This window comes from Elephantulus edwardii, unplaced genomic scaffold, assembly GCF_000299155.1.
Source record: "Elephantulus edwardii isolate Elephantulus edwardi_28Jun2011 unplaced genomic scaffold, EleEdw1.0 scaffold00192, whole genome shotgun sequence".
NCBI lineage: Eukaryota > Metazoa > Chordata > Mammalia > Macroscelidea > Macroscelididae > Elephantulus > Elephantulus edwardii.
In genome coordinates, this window is record NW_006399942.1 from 1,930,792 (window position 1) to 1,947,698 (window position 16,907).

Consider the following 16,907-nt stretch of genomic DNA (forward strand, 5'->3'; position numbering starts at 1 on the left):
TACTGAAGCCAAAATCTAGAAATTATATAATCTTTACTGCTAAAGTTAATTGACAGTATTAAGAAGGAAAATATTCTCTATACTACCAACAGCTGAAAGCCTGACACATAACAGCTTTAGAATTGCTGCTACTCACATAACTGTTTAAGATTTATTTAGGGTTTACATTAAGGGGGTTTTGCTTTTAACACACAAGATAAAATAGGATGTGGTAATCTAGAATTTTTAAACCACGGTAAGGATTTATATACCCCTTAGCTAATATTATAATTGTGTCATGTTACTAAGGTTCAAGTTCTTTCTCCAAAGAGTCATCAGATTAACATGGATTGAAGAGACTTTCGAACACTTGCCATCTCTTGCTGCTGAGTATCCATCATCATTTTTTTCTGTAACATAGCCATTTCTGTTCTTAGTTCACTTTGTGCACCATTAATAAGTGTTTCATTATTCTTCTCCATTTCCTCCATACTCTTTATGAACTGCTCATATAACTGTTTAAGTGTTTTCAGTCTCTGGCTCTGAACAATTCTAGATTGCTGAAAAACCTTTTGTTGATGTCGAAATACATTAGCTAGTTTTTCTTCTTGTTCTTTATTTTTCTGTATATCTAGCTCCCACTAATGAAAGCAAGTCAGAAACTGCTGATTATAGTCTTCACTAAGCTTCTGCCTTTGTTCTTGCTGTGTTTTCCAAATATTTTCAATTTTCTGATTACTGCTGTTGAGAGAAGCTTTGGTATACATTTCTAATCTTTTTCTCTTTGCAAGAAGAGCCTTGTTAATGTCCATTCCAAATCTTTCCAATATATTTTGTACTTCACCACCCAAATCCTCTTCAGTTATTTCTGGGGAAGACCTTCTCTTCTTCCTACGCTTATCAATTACCAAAGTCTTCCCCAGTGTTCTGGAACGTTGTTGCTGTGCCGGAGTCAGAACCAACCCACACACAGCAGAGACTGCAGGCTGTCCCTCTCTCTTGGGGCAGCTGTGGACTCGAACACCAGGCCTTCGGGATCCAGCTATAATTTTGAAGTAGTTGAAAACTACTTTTAAAAAAAACAACCAAAATAAATAGTTGGGGGGGGGTTTTGTTTGTTTTTTGGTTTGGTTTTTTTTTCTCTTGAAATGCATCAGCAATTTTATTTACAATTGACAGGCTCATTAGTTTCTAAAATAAATAGTTTTAAAAGTTGTGATTCATGTAAAAGTTTACAGAGAGAATTAATTTTCCATGAAAGCATTCATACAGATTTTTTTTCTGTGATGTTAATTACAGTCTATAGGTAAGAAGCATTTGACACTCTGGAAGTAAAGAATACCAGGAGAATGTCTATTTATGCTTTATTGACTCTGCAAAGGCATTTGACTGTGTGGGTCATAACAAGTTATGGCTAACATTGAGAGGAATGGATATCCCAGAGCACTTAATTGTGCTCATGTCAAACCTAATCTAGACCTGGCTTTTGTGTGAACAGCACAAGGGAACACTCCATAGTTTAAAATTAAGAATGGAGTGCATTGGGGTTGTATTCTCTCTCCGTACATATTCAGTCTGTATGTTGAGCAAATTACTCAAGAAAATGAACTCTATGAAGAGGAATGTGGAGTGAGACACATCAATAATCTATGTTATGCAGAGAACAACGTTGTTTGCTGAAAGTAAGGAGGACATGAAGAAGTGTTGCAGAAGATCAAAGAATACAGCTTTCAATATAGATGACATCGCAACGTCAGTATGGATTGTTTTTCAATGTCAAGAAAACAAAGATTCTTAACACTGGACCAATAGGCAACATTATGATACATGGATAAAAATACTGAAACACTAAACAATTTTATCTTAGTTAGATCCACAATGAACACCCTTGGTACCAACAGTCAGGAAATCAGGAGATGAATCACACTAAGAAAATCTGGAGTTAAAAATGTCTCCCAATTATTGAGGAGTAATGATGTCAGTTTGAGGACTAAGATGTTTACTATTCAGGTGATAACTTGCTATGCATTTGGTAGCTGGACAATGAATAAGATGACAGAAGTGATTCCTTTGAGCTGGAGTGTTAGAGATGAGCTCTGAACATTACATGGACTGCAAAAAGACACAAATATGTCTTGGAGAAGAAGCAACCAGAGTGCTCTTTTTGTGAGCTTTCAGAATGGACAAAAACTGTCCTTTTTTGATCTTGTGTACTAATTGTTCTAAGAAATAAGTGGTCCCTGGGTAATGCTCCGTGTTTGATTAAGTTAAACTATAGGAGTGAGTTCAGTTCTTGCTTCACAGGTACTCAGAGCTAATTTCCAAGGTGCATCAGTATCTATTGAACCAGTTTTCTTTGTCAATTTTTACAATTTTTAATTTTGTTTCTCATTTCTCTCTCACTGTATCCAGGACCTTCTATTATAATCCCTCAGTGTGATTAAGCAATAGTAGCAAGGCATCATCTACCTTTTTGTCTCAAAGACAAAGTGGTTGAGTTTTGTGAGATGTATTAATACTATAGATTGTTTCTATACATCTTTCATTTTTTTTCAATCTTCCATGCACTTGGGTATTAGAAAGAGACTAATTTTTCTCCATACCTTTTCAATCTGTATGCAGAGCAGATCATCCGAGATGCTGGGCTATACAAGGAGGAATGCGGCATCAGGATTGGTGAAAGTATCATCAACAACCTGCATTATGCAGATGACACAACTCTGCTTGCTGAAACTGAGGAGGACCTGAAGCACTTGCTGCAGAGGGTCAAGGACTGCTGTCTTCAATATGGATTGAAGTTCAATATCAAGAAAACAAAGTTGCTCACCACTAGGCCAATTGGCAGCATCAGTAAGGATGGTGAAGAGATTGGGACAGTTAACAGTTTTAGTTTACTTGGTTCCGCAGTCAACACTCTTGGTAATAGCATCCAGGAAATCAGGAGACGGATTGCATTGGGAAAATCAGTTGTGTGGGACCTCTCAAGAGTACTGAGATGCAACGACATCAGGCTGGAGACTAAGGTGCTCCTGATCCAGGCTATAGTCTTTCAATTATGTGCTATGCATCAGAAAGTTGAACAGTGAATAGGGATGATAGAAAGAGAATTGATGCCTTTGAGCTGTGGTGCTGGAGAAGAGTGTTGAATATACCATGGACTGCTAGGGGAACAAACAGGTTTGTCCTGGAGAGATTGAAGCCAGAATGTTCCCTGGAGTCAAGGATTCTGAAGCTTCCCCTGACATACTTTGGGCATGTTGTCAGGAGGGACTGGTCCTTAGAGAGGGACATCATGTTTGGGAGAGTGGAGGGACGGCGCAGGAGAGGAAGACCCTCCATGAGATGGATTGATTCTGTAAGTAGAGTGGTGGGAATGAATGTGTTTGAGACAGCGAGGTTGGCACAGGATAGAACGGGGTTTAAAGCTCTTGTGCATAGGATCGCTATGAGTCGCAAGCAACTCAATGGCACATAACAACCACAATAATGCACTGCAAATCATACAAATGATCATAAGCTAACTTAAGAGCTATGCCACACTACTCAATAAAGATACAGAACATTGTCTTTTGGGGTTATCTTATGCCAGCTGACTAATGTTCCAGACACTATGGTCCTGAGACCCCAGCATCAGCAACTCATTTCCTCAAGGTACTTGGTTTTGGTTAAGAAGTGTACAGAACTTTGCTCTCTGATGGCTCTAATATATAAGTGTTCATATATATGAGGGACAGAGAGATAGACATGTAGAAATACCATTTGTGCTGGATGCAGTGTCATTTCATTTGCCCATATCTTTTCACGTATACCCAAGGAATAGTAATGACCCCAGGCGGAGAATGTCTGTTTTCTTCTACTTCAACATGAATTCATTAGCTTCCTATTTTGTTCCTATGTAAATTTGGTGTCACCCCAGTACCTTAAGAATATCAATGCTCTTTACAAATCTCTTCTTTTTTGGATGACTTGTGTTTTCATACTCCAACATACTGAGATTTTTTTTCTTTTTTATTATTAATTTTGATTAAAGTTTACAGAGACTTTGGATTTCCATTCATTCTTTCTTGCACACTTTGCTCCCTGCCCATCCCTCCTCAGTTCACTTTTCTCTTTGAAAAGTAAAAAAAAAAAAAAAACCACCAAAAAATCTTTGTTTTACAATCTCCTATTCTTTCATTAACACTCGAGTAATGTTTGAGCATATTTTTCTGTAAAAAAAGTGACATTAGTATAGAATTCAAAATTCTAATATAAGAAGGTTGACTTGGAATTAAGTTCAAAAAGTTTAATTGAAGTAAAATCCTGGAGGAAACTTTTGGTATCACTAAGCAGGTGATAAGGTAAAAGTCATGAATGGAAACTCGCATGACCTTTGAAATCGTCTGGTCCTGCATGCAATGACAAAGCACACTGCTTAATCCTACTTTTAGGTCTGTACACTGCTCTGTCCTTCTGGGGTTCATTGTACTAACAATGTCATCATTGTCCAGGAGCAATTTTGAGTGGTTTATTTTGGACTAATGCAGTTCTTTTGGCTTTTCTTCATGTTCTTGTTTCCTTTGGCCTTTCACTGGTTGGCATTCAGAATGTCTGCGTTATTGTTTGTGAATGTGTCCACTTGGGTTCTATCATCAGATTTATTTTCCTTGTACTAAACGTTATCCTTGGTACGTGCCGGGGTGAATTTACCCTTTGTTTCCACAAGTGACATATTATTCTGTGCCTGTTTTTCCCAGAACTCCTACGGAAGTTGGTTATTCCTCTTAATATTGCCATTGGTTTTGGAGGACTATTTTATAAGATATTGAATTAGCATTAGATTTCTTCTAGAATCTAACACTCTAAAAGCTTGCCAGATTCTTTAAAAAATCAAAGTTGTGTCTAAATTTAAACTGATTCTCATGGCAAAGGACATTTTTTTGCATACCCTCATTATCCAGGCAGTTCTATATATTAGCTTTATCTCAGAAAAATCAGACAAAAGGCACATTTCAATTGCATATTAAAATTACAGTTAAATTTCAATGGAAATTTAAATGCTTTAGTTAAAGCATTTAAGCAAATTCTAAAAGATATTTACAGTTTCATATTTCACTCACAAAGAACTACCAGATTATGGTCCATATCCGTGCTTACCAGGGAGCACTGTAAGCACACATCTACTTACAATTTATCCCTTACACTGAAGCCCTGTAGCCTTACAGATTTCTTGAACATATCCAATTGTCTAGGATTACATAATGTTTGGGAGAGTGGAGGGACGGCGCAGGAGAGGAAGACCCTCGATGAGATGGATTGATTCTGTGAGTGGAGTGGTGGGAATGAATGTGTTTGAGACAGAGAGATTGGCACAGGATAGAACAGCGTTTAGGGCTCTTGCACATAGGGTCACTATGAGTCGCAAATGACAAAGTAGTTGAGAACTCAATTGCTAGCTGAAAGACTGTTCCAATCCATCTAGTGACAACAGCTAAAAGCCCTGGTAATCTCTCCTTGACTCCCTACTAAAAATTACAATCTTGAAAATTACAGCCATGTAGAGTAGTTCTTCTCCATCAGTGGGAATCAACTCACAACTTAACAAATCAGCTCATCTAATTGCCATCAAGTCAGAATCAGCTCAAAGCTGGACCCCTAAGCAGGTTCTCAGAGGCTATCAAACACGAGGGAGGAGAGTACCCCTTTTCTCCTTGGGAGCAGCTAGTGGTTTGGACTCACCTGTGTTTGGAACGACAGTGAGACTCTAAGTCGTTAAGAGATCCACCTGGCAAAAACATGAAACTTGAATTATAAACAGTTGTTTACAGTATCTTCTATGACCTGAAGTAAGCATGTCTTGATAATTTAGCACTGGTGACACAGTAGTTAAGTGCTTGGATGATAACTCAAAAGTTGACAGTTCAAATTCACCAGCCTTTCCCTGGGAGAAAGATGTGATAGTATGCTCCCATAAAGATGAAAACTTTGAAAACTCGTTGAAAAGGTTAACTCAAACACATGTATACAAACTCTTGTTTATTGCTTCATTATTCACATTAGCAAACAGATGAAATCAACCCAAGTGTTCATCAAAAAAAGAATCAATAGAAGAACTAAGGTACATTCATTCACATAATAGCTTATCGCACAGCATTAAAAACCAGTGAACTTGTAAAACATTTTATAACATGGGTGAGCCTAGATGACATTATACTGAGTGAAATATCTCAGTTACAAAAGGACAAATAGTGCATAACACTACTGTTACAAAATAGGACTGACATGGGGGAGATGAAAGGATAATAGGAAAAGAATAGATAGATAATGAACACTGCCTTGGACCAGTAAGGGGAAGAACTGCTTGAAAGGAATATCTGATTAGGCATTATCTGTATGACACTGTCTGGAACAAGAGATGCAATGCAAAGACGACCGGAGAAGGGGGAAGGAAGGGTGTAGGGAGGAAAATAGGCAAAAATGAAATTTTGTTAAAATCAAAATAAAAATTTTAAAATATAGAGACATTTTGGTGGCATGGTTCTTGGAAAATTGAGTTATTAACCACCTTGCTGGTGGTTTGAATGCAGTAGTTGTTCCACAGGAGAAATAAGGACACTTTCTTCCCTAAAAGCTGCTAGAGGGTCAGCTACGGGTCAGTTTCTACAGGACAGCAATACTCAATCTTGAGTTTTTTAGTACTATTGTTGTCAGGTGCCACCGAGTGGAGTATGACTTAATGATCCCCTGATGTCATATTTTGGGTCATCTTCATCATCTCTGATGCACTTGAGCCCATTGCTGCAGTTACTGTCAATCCACCCCATTGGGGGTCTTCTTCCCTTTTGCTGACTCTCCACCTTTCCAATCATGATATCCCTTTCCAAGGAACTGCCCAAAGGAACTCCAAGCAACATGCACAAAATAGGAGAGGTGAATCCTCACCATCATTGCCCCCAAGGAGCGGTCTGGCTGCATTTTCTCAAGGGTATATCTTTTTGTTCTTTTGATAGTCCGTGGGATATTCAGTACTCTTTGGCAACACCACAGCACAACAGTGTCAATTCTTTGTCATCCTTATTCATTATCCAGCTCTCAGAAACATAACATGTGATTGAAAAGACGAAGACCTGCATCATGCACACTTTAGTCTTCAAATTGACATCACTGCTCATCAGTATTTTGAGGTTTTTTTTCTGGGTATTATTTGGTCTTTTTTTTTAAGTTCTTGACAGTGAATAAGCCCAAGGTAATATGTCTCCTCATTTCCTGATGAGATAATACAAATGAGTTCCTCAGAGATACAGATACCTGATATTCTAATGATCTTGAATCAGTATTCATTTCCACGAAGTATTAAGTTATCAATGGTGTTAATTGATGATCTAAGTAAAACAAAATCATTGACAATTTTAATTTTCTATCTATCATGGTGTTGCTTGATGGCCCAGTGATGAGGACCTTTGTTTTCTTGATGTTGAGATACAATCCATATTGAAGACTGTAATCCTTGATCTTCTGAAGCAAGAAGATTCAAATCTCCTCACTCTCAGCAAGCAAGGTTGTGTTATCTGTAGAATGTAGGTTGTCAGTACTCTTCCTCTGATTCTAATTGCTCTCCATAGAGTCCAGCTCCAGGAAAGAAACAAAAAATGTATTTTTCTGTTTAATGAAAGGAGTGCCCTCATGTGGTGATGGGTAAGTATCCTGTATAACTTGTGTAGCTGACTACTATATTTTCATAAGGGACATCCCTTGTTCATTGCAGTCATGATTAATTTATGTAGCTTTAAACCGCCCCTACAAGCACATTCTTTGCTTAATTGATACATGACAGCTATCTTCTTACATTTATTTAAATTACAAAAATATCTCTAGTATGGTCTCTGATTGCCTGCCTGACACACTTTAGCACAGATCTGTTTCTCACAGATACCTTATATTCTAATGATCTTGAATCAGTACTCATTCTCATAAAGTATTAAGCTCTCTTAGTACCCATGAAATCATAGGTGATATCCACTCTACTGTGATTTCTGATTCCATGTAATATCTGCCTGGTGAATTCATGATCAGAGAGTCCTTTTCTGCTCAATAAAGTTGTATTTCATCCTTGATTCACATGTCCCCTGGCTTTTTTTGTTGTTGTTATGTACTCATCAAACTACATGATGCTTTTTGCCCAGGTGATTATGTAGTTTTTGTTGTATACTTCTGAGTTGGAAATGACCCATAGATGACCTTCCAGCAGATTTTCAGAGATAATTAATCACACAGGAGGATCTTGCCCATCCTTCTCCTACACAGCAACAGATGGACATGAACTATGAGCTTTCAGGTTTGCAGTGTAGCTTCTTACTACTAAGCCATAAGAGCTCCCTAAATACACACACACACACACACACACACACACACACACACACACACACACTCACACACAGATCCTGAGGAGGATGAAACTACGCTTCTCTTAGAGACAAAGATTTTGAAGCTTTATCTCACATACTTTGGGCACGTTGTCAAGAAGGACCAGTCCCTAGAGAAAGATATTAAGCTTGAAAGGGTGAAGGAATAGCACAAGAGAGGAAGACATTGGACGAGAGAGGTTCACACAGTGACTAGAGTAAGAGAGGTAGCTGTGTTAGAAGCAATTAAATTGACTCAAGATAGAATAGGGTTCAGAACTGTTGTATATGTGATCACTATGAATTACAATCAAAGCAATTGCACATAAAAAACAAGTGTATTTATGTAATATATATAATAATTTAGAAGGAGGAGTGGCATCCACTTCTGTAATAGCTTGCCTCTGGAAACCCTATGAACCTGGAGAGAGGATGAAAGGCACCCAAGAAGTGTCGAGGACTCTCCTTCATAGGGTCGCTATGAGTCACCTGCGACTCGACGGCACTTAACAACAGCAACAACATATAATAATTATATATATATATGTAATAGTCATATATTATACTATGAGTATTCTGAACATAGTACCTTTGAATAATTTCTATTCTTTTAAACACTGTCACATTGGTCCCTGGCTCCTGGTGACTCCATATATAGCAGTATAGAGCATGGGCTGGTCTTGTTCCATCCCAATAGCTGGTAATGGGTTCTATCATTTCCATTCATTGGATTTTTTGTTAGTTTATTTTTATAAGTACGTTGTCAGACCTTTATTTTTAGTTCTTCTATATTTACAAGCTCTGCTAAAACATGTTGAGTATCATAACAACATGCAAGCCATCACTGAAAGATGTTATTATGTGCTATTGATTCATAAATGACTCATAGCTGACCCTCCAGCAGGTTTTCAGAGGCAGTAAATTGTATGGGAGGAGATAGCCCATCCTTCTCTTACAAAGCTACTGGTGGATTTTAATTGTGTTCCTTTGCTTCTCACCACTAAAACAAAAGAGATGAGTGGCAGTAAAATTCAACAAATAAGATTTAGTTAAAAGAACAAGACACTTGCATTTTAGTAGATGACACCAAGCTGTTGTTATTCTTAAATGCCTGAGTCACCTGCAACTCATAGTGACCGTAAACAGAATAACTGAATCCTGTCCTGTCTTGAGCCAATCTCACTGTTGCTGAAATATCTATCCCCATTAACTTGGTTACTGTAGTAATCTATCTCATCTAGGTTTTCCTCTCCTGTGCTTCTCCTCCATCCTTTCAAGCATGATGCCCTTCTCTAAGGACATGCCCAAAGCATATGAGACAAAGCTTCATAGTCCTTGCCTCAAAGGAACAGACTGGTTTCTTCCTCTCCAAGACAGACCTATTTGTTCTCTTGGCAGTCCATGGTATGTTCAATACTCTTCTCCAGCACTACAATGCAAAGATATCAATTCTTTTATCATCATAAGTAATTGTCCAGCTCTCTGATGCATAGCAAGTAATTGTAAAGACCATGGCCTTATTCTCTAGATTCTTATTATTGCTCTTTAGCACTCTAGAGAGGTCCCCCATAGCAGATTTTCCCAAAACAATTAACCTTTTGATTTTCTGACTGCTGATTCCAACAGTATTGATTATGGGATTGAGCAAACTGAAATTGTTAGCAATCTCAATCTCCTCCCCATCTATGATAAGTGCTTCTAATTGGCCCAGTAGTAAGAATGTTTGTTGGGTTTTTGTTTGTTTGGTTTGTTTGTTTGTTTTTATGTTGCATCTCAATCAATATTGAAGACCACAGTCTTCTGCCGCCTCGTCAGTTTTGGTAGGCAAAGTTATGTCATTTGCATATCACAGATTGTTCATGAGTCTTCTTGCAATCTTGATGACATATTCCTCCTCATATATCAAGCCTCCTGCTCGATCTGTTTCTCAGACAGATTAAAAAGATATGAAGATAGGACACATACTGATGCACTCCTTTTGAACCATTCAGTGTTTCATTGCTCCTTTCTAATGACTGCTTTGGTGTCCAAGTATACTTTTCTCATGAGTACAATCAAGTGTTCTGGGATCCCTATTCTTCTCGGAGTCAGCCACATTTTTTGTGATTCACACAGTCAAAAGTCTTTGCATAGTCATTGAAACACAAAAAGACACTCCTCTAGTACTCTCTACTTTCAGCCAAAATCCATCTGACATTGGTGATAATGTCCCTAGTGCCACAGCATCTTCTAAATCCAGTTTATTTTTCTGGTAGTTCTCTGTTGATGCATTGTTCCAGTTATTTCTGGATAATTTTCAGCCAGATTTTGCTTGCGTGTATTATTAGTTATCTTGTCCAAGAATTTCCACAGTCTGTTGGATATTTTTTAAATGGAAATAAGTATAGATCTCTTCCTCTTGGCCAGGTAGTTGTCCTCCAGATCTCCTGGCACAATCTGGTGAGTACGTATAGGGCAGTATTTGTTGAAATATGTCATTTGGTATTCCATAAGTTCCTGGGTCCTTGTTTTACACAAATTCCTGCAGAGCAGTTTGAACTTCCTCATTCACCGTTATTACCTCTTGATCATATGTTGTTTCATTAAATTCTTCTATATCAACCAATTCTTTTTTGATTCAGTTATTCTGCGTACTCCTTCCGCCTTCTTTTGATTCTTAGTAGGTCATTCAATATTTTGTCCAAAGCATCCCTAAGCATTGGAACTCAAGGCTTGAATTTGTTTCTTAGTTTCTTTAGCTTAAGGAAAGCTGAACAAGTTTGTCCTTTTAGATTTTCTGACTCGAGGTCTTTTCACATTTTATTATACTATTTTGCTTTGTCTTCTCTAGTTGTCCTTTGACATCTTCTGTTCAGCTCTTTAATTTCATGATTTCTGCCCTTTTCTTTGGCTTCTAGGTGCTCTAGTGCAATATTCAGAGTCTCTTCTCAAATCTTTCTCATTCTCTTCCTCCTCTGTCTTATTAATGCCCTTTTGAATTCCTCATCATAGACCAAGCTATAGAAAAAATAAAAGGAGTAACAATTTAACAATAATATACTAGGAATATTTTTAATAAATTAGAAAAATAAAATACAGCAGCAGAATATTTATGTTGACAATAACAGCTTTTTATTTTTTACTAATAAATTTATCCTTCTTCTAAGTGCTTTTTCCCCCCTATATAGCTTGGCAATTTTAAATTGTAATGAAAGTTCAGTCACATTTATGTAAACCACTGCCTCACTCCAACCCCAAAGATTCTTTTAAAGAATTCTTACTAGAGAACAGAAGTGTGATACATTTTCCCTAATACAGGGTGTAGATAATAATATGGTGAGCCATATATTTATTCATTTAATTATATTTACTTCTCATAAATAATCTAAAGATGAAAGATATCATTTCCACAATTTTATTGACAAGGGAATAGGTTCAGAGAAGTCAATTATCTTGTCCAAATTTCCATGACTAATGCCTTGATGGAATTCAAATCAAAGAGTTTTTGATAGTAAAGTGATACTATCAACATACTTGAGAACACTGGTGGCCTACGGGAAAGGAGTCTTGCTTCCAATCCAAAGAGGGGCAATACAGAACCACAAAAACACTCTGTAGGAAAAATATAGGCCATCTTGCCCTTAGATACTTACAGCCTCTGAAAACTGGCTGAAGGGCCGGCTATAAGTCAGTTTCTTTTCAGTGGCACATAACAACAATAACAAAAAAAGCATACTAACTATCTTAACTATCTACAGAATAAAAGTAGACAGGTCTTGTAAATAATAAATGTAAAAATTTAGCACAGCCATGCATTAAGGGAAATTACCATTAATCAACTAGAATTTCCTTACACAGAGTTTTATCAGAAGTTTTTTTCTCATATGTAAAGATTAATTTAGATTAATCTAGAGAGCATTATTAAACTAAACACTTCAGCCTTTATCACTTATTTGGGTAATGATTGGAGATCCATGGATTTGGAGTTCCACTGAAATCACACTGCATGGACAGCTATGGGGGGTTTGGCAGTCTCAGACTTACACTTGGCCTGGTGCTACTTGGTGTTCATATGTTCATGATCACTCCACATACCCCAATCAGTACAAGTCATTCAGTGGACTATTTCCTTGAAGTCCATGGCATTTTTGACATTTACAGGAAAGGAGCCACACATGTCTTTTCTAGGAACTTTTTTACCAAGAATTTCCACCTACAATGGAAGTGTCAGAGCCTTCTAAAACTTTCTCCTAATTTCTCACAATTAGCCCTAAGCAAAGTCTTCTCAGTCATGGATAGTATCTGCTTCTGGTTTTCCAAATGGATTTTTTTAATTTAAAGATTTATCTGATATTTGAATCTGAAAATCAGTTTTCTGAAGGATTTTTGAAATATAGAACTAAGAATTTTATTCCTACTGCCAACATTAATTGACATTAATAAAATATCATCTAACATTTAACATCTTAAACATATATTATTGTAAAACTTGTTGCCATCGAGCTGATTCTGTCTTACAGAGACTTCATACATTACAGAATAGAACTTCACAGAGTTTCTGAACTGCATCTTAATGGAAGAAAATTGCCAGATCTTTTCCCATGACACTACTGTTTTGGGACCACCAATCTTGCAGGTAATAACAAAGTGCAAAACAACCATTTGCTTTACCCAGAGACATAATTTTAGAGAGATATCTTGACATTATCTTCCAAAATTTTACTCAGAATAGAAATTGTTCTTAGTTTTTTTGAATTTTTTCAGACATTGAGGTGTGATCATTTGTTTTGAAGGCACTAAAAAAAAAGACAAACTGTTTCTTTAAAAGTAAGAAAATTCACTTATCAAGTCTCCTAGGGAGAGCAAATAGTTAACACCAAATTTTATCTTCCAGAAAACAAGATGAGTAATTACTGAAGAAAGAATGTTTCAGTTAATCAGGCTGTTATGGACTGAGGAATCCTTGTGGTCAAGCAAGCCCTGTTGTCTCAACCACATTAATTATTTCATTCATCTTAGCTACTAAGAACCATTTGAATGCAACCTAATATGCAAACTTCAGGCTTAGACAGATAAAAAGGATAATCTAATGCAAAAACATTAGATAACAACCCATTCTCATTATTTAATTTTAGGCTCAGACACTTTTCAAAACATTACACAATCTTGACTCATGCATGACCTTAGTCTCTCTTAGAGAGATTAGCTGTCAATACAGGAATTCTTGTTCGAAAATACTTTTCATCTATTTATGCCTTTTTTGGTTAGAATCTAAATTGTATCACTTTTAAGAGATTTTTAATGTTATCTTCAAGAAAATTTTGGGTTTTGCTACAAATGGCAGTAGAAGGAAATAATTTTTCCAGGATATTGTAATGAAGGTTATCACACAGAAAGAAATAGTTCAGTAACAAGTTTCAACAAAGAATAAACTCTTTCAACTATATGTACAGGATGGGAGCGCAGGTGGGCTAGTAGTAAGAAGTTATATTGCAATCTCAGTGACACAAGGTAGGAATTCACCAATCGCTCCACAAGAGAGAATAATAGGCAATCTCCTTTTATGTGTCTGTCTTTGAAAACCTTCAGTATGGTCATCTATAGGTTCCAAAGCAATGGCACACAAAGTAACAACATATATGGGATGAGAGCTCTCATGGTCTAAGGCTAAGGAGTTGCTCTGCCAACCCAAAGCAAGCAGTTTGAATCCACCAGGTGTTCTAAAGGGTAAGGATGCACAGTCTCCGTCTATGAAATTTAAAGGCTCTGAAAACTCACTGGAGAACCATCTGTGAGTTGATTCTAACTCAAAAGCACATTGCAATGCATACAGGACACAAAATATGTAAATATATTTGCAGATAAGTAGGTTCACTATTTGTTGCTGTTGTTATAGGCTGTTGAGTTGCCTGTGACCCTTAATGACTCTATGTAAAGCAGCTCTGAACCTTGCCCTGTCCTGAGCCATTCTCACTAATTTCAACACACTAACCCCCATTCCCCACTCAATGTATCAATCCATCTCATCCAAGGTCTTCCTCTCCTGCGCTGTCCCTCCACCCTTCCAAGCAAATGCCTTTTTCCAAACACTGGACTCTCCTGGCCATGTGCCCAAAGTATAGAAGACAGAACTTCAAAATCTTAGCTTCCAAGGAGATATTAGGTTCACTATTAGACCCAGACCAAAAAATGACTCAACTGAATAAGTAGGATTTGAAAAAAATACATGCATATTTATATGAAAATGCAATCTTTAAGTTGCAAATCAGATGTTGGAAAATTATTCGCTGAACATAGTTGCTAAGAACAGACTGTGGAGTTATTGTTGTTGTTGTTATGTGCTGTTGAGTCACTTGCAACTCATAGCGACCCTATGTAAACAGCCCTAAACTCTGCTCTGTCCTGTGCCAATCTTCACTGTCTCTGACACTCCCATCCCGATTACCCCAGACACTGAATCTATCTACCTCATAGAGGGCCTTCCCCTCCTGCTCTGTCCCTCCACCCTCCCAAGCATGATGTCCTTCTCCAAGGACCAGTCTCTCCTTACAAAATGTCCAAAGTATTTTAGACGGAGCCTCAGAATCCTTGCCTCCAAGGAACCAGCCTATTTAACCCTTTTTAGGATGAATCTATTTGTTTTCCTAGCAGTCCATGGTACCCTCAATACTCTTCTCTAGAACCACAGCTCAAAGGCAGCAATTCTCATTCTATCCTCCCTAGTCATTGTCCAACTCTCTGATGCATAACAAGTGATTGAAAAGACCATGGCCTGTATCAGGCGCACCTTAGCCTCCAGATAGACACCATTGCTCTTCAGTACTTTGGAGAGGTCCCTAACAGCAGACTTTCCCATGGCAATGCGCCTTTTAATTTCCTTGCTACTGGTGCCAAGAGTATTGATTGTGGAGCCAAGCAGACTAAAGCTGTGAACAATCTCAATCTCTTCACCATCCATCCTGATACTGCCAATTGGCCCAGTGGTGAAAATCTTTGTCTTCTTGACATTGAGCCTCAATCCATATTGTAGGCTGCAGTCCTTGACCCTCTGCAGCAATTGCTTCAGGTCCTCCTCAGTTTCAGCAAGCAGGGTTGTGTCATCTGTGTAACGCAGATTGTTGATAGATCTTCCAGCAATCTTGACCCCACATTTCTCTTCATAGAGCCCAGCCTCCTGGATAATCTGTTCTGCATACAGGTTGAAAAGGTATGGAGATAGGACGCATTGTGGAGTTATACAGAACTTTATTTATATGCTGGTCCAGGAAATCATTAATTGCATAACTTCGGGAAGACTTTTAAATCTTGGTTAGTCATGCTCCTCATTTATAAAGGGTTCCATGGGCACTGATTTTGGATCCAAGTAAAATGAAATCTTTCACATTTTCAATCTTTTCTCCATTCATCTTAGCATTGGTTACTAAGTCTGTAATGAAGATATTTGTTTTATATTGAAGTTTCCTCTGGTTGCCTAGTGGTAAGAAACTGTGCTATAATCCTGAGGACACATGGTTTAAGTACACCAGCTGCTCTACAGAAGAAAGATGGGCAATTTCCTCCTGTGCAACTAAACTGCTTCTGAAAACCCACTGGAAGGTCATCTATGGGTCAGTTCCAACTTTATGGTACACAGTAAGAACCACACCTTTTCCATAATAAAATCTGTGGGTTTGATTTTTTTTTAAAAAAAGAGAATATCAATATTTAAAAATCAAGGCTGTAATGATGACTGATAAAATTGAATTAAGATAGAAATGAAGCATTTAATATATTATCTACTGGCCAGGAGGAACCAGTCCTTGGAGGAGGATATCATGCTTGGAAGAGTAGGGGAACAATGCAGGGGAGGAAGATCTTAGATGAGAGAAATTGACAAAGAAGCTGGGGTAATGAATATAGGTGTGTTGGAGATAGTGAGACTGGCTCAGGATATTGCAGGGTTCAAAGTTATTGTGCTTAGGGAGTCAACTCAGTGACACAAAACAATAACAAAAGTTCAAATTCTGCAAATTCAGGCTTCAAGCTGCAATACTTTAGGGAGCTCTGATGGTCTAGTGATAAAAAACTGCACTGCCATCCCAAAGATGTGTGGTTCAAATCCACCAGCTGCTTTCATCCCTTGTGATTAACTACCTTGAAAACCTGCTGGAGAGTCAGCTTTGGGTCAGTCCCAACTCAAAGGCACGTAACAGCAACAACACAACATGGGTAAATCTTGAATGACCCAAGAAGCATCAAAAGAATACAGAGAATCACTGCACCAAAAATAATAATTGGACAGCACTGAAAATTTTAAGGAAGTACAATGTGATCAAGAGCCAGAAGCAATGAAGGAAGAAGTTCAAGTTGTACTGAGAGCTTTGGCAAAAAAAATTAAGGCTCCAGGAGTATATGGAATATAAATTGACATGTTTCAAATGACATATTTAGCCCTAGATGTGCTCACCAGTCTGTGATAGGAAATTTGGAAAACAGCTGCCCGGACACCTTACTGGAAGAGATTCATATTTGTTCCCAGGCCCAAGAAAGATGATCCAGTACAGAGTGGAAATTATCAAACAATATTAT

At 37.7% G+C, this 16,907-nt stretch overlaps 1 pseudogene; it reads right to left on the reverse strand.

Annotated features, from left to right (window-relative positions):
• Positions 1-314: 314 nt before the first annotated feature.
• Positions 315-11,973, reverse strand: LOC102854752 (annotated as a pseudogene).
• Between the last annotated feature and the right edge of the window lie 4,934 nt (positions 11,974-16,907).